The following is a 1,009-nucleotide window of genomic DNA, read 5'->3' as shown; positions in this document are numbered from 1 at the left end:
TCTGCACTCGGTCGCTCCTGTCACTTCACTCCCCAGTCTGGTTCTCGTCGTCGCTTATATAGCTTTGTCCAGGTATTCCAGATAGTTCTAGAAATTTCCAGAACAGGTGCGAAACTTCCCGCTTGTCAGTATCATGTTTGACAGTAAATGGGGCCCAAACGGGGCTCCCATTTACTGAAATACCATGAATTTCGATCCCCCATTCCAAACGTGAGTACCCCAGGCCATCTCCGTTACACTATTTTATAATAATCACTTAAACGCTAAAGCCGAATTAACACAAACTGATTGACAACATTTAACAAACTTAACCTCAAAACATATCATCACATACTTTGTGATCAAGTGAGCTGGCAACCACAGACAAATAATTCTCCCTTGTCTCTGCTGGCAACTGCCCCCAGCAAAGCCATTGACCAGAGAAGGAGAAGAAGACTTTGTGAGCTGTGCATATCATAGATCATAAAAAATGGGTGATATGTGAAATGTAGTGTTGTTCATATTTTGCGGCCAGCTGGGTGGTGTGAAGTGTTCTCACAGCACCAGGTCTTCTCCTCTTGGACCAACTGCCATTTTCCTCGGAAAGCTTGTCGCTTCGAAGTACCTTCGGCAGCTGTGTCCTCAAATCCGCTGCAGAATGGTTGCCCCAGTCAATTTGTTTCACCTGAATAAAATGGATCAATAGTATGATGTTTGATTTTTACTAGATTGATTTTAGTATTTGGCTATAACAAAAAGAATAAAGTAACCGTGTTGATAGCACTACAAAAATAAGTAGATAGCGGGAAATGTACTTACAGGACCTCCTTCCGTTGCAATATTCGCATTCGAAGAAGACGAACTAGTCCCAGCCTGATTTTCCTCCACAAAAAGCAAAATGCTGTCCCCATCAAAATTTGGCAGTCCACTCATGGTTTTAGCACTTACAATCTCCTTAATAATTGCATTACATGGGTCCTGGGAAGGTGTAAATGCTGCACCACCGCCGGTCTGTATTAGCGACTTTTTT

Source organism: Dendroctonus ponderosae, unplaced genomic scaffold (assembly GCF_020466585.1).
Source record: "Dendroctonus ponderosae isolate FM_Combo_2020 unplaced genomic scaffold, Dpon_F_20191213v2 Dpon_F_20191213_10, whole genome shotgun sequence".
Lineage (NCBI taxonomy): Eukaryota > Metazoa > Arthropoda > Insecta > Coleoptera > Curculionidae > Dendroctonus > Dendroctonus ponderosae.
Note: the sequence above shows the minus strand (reverse complement) of the source record.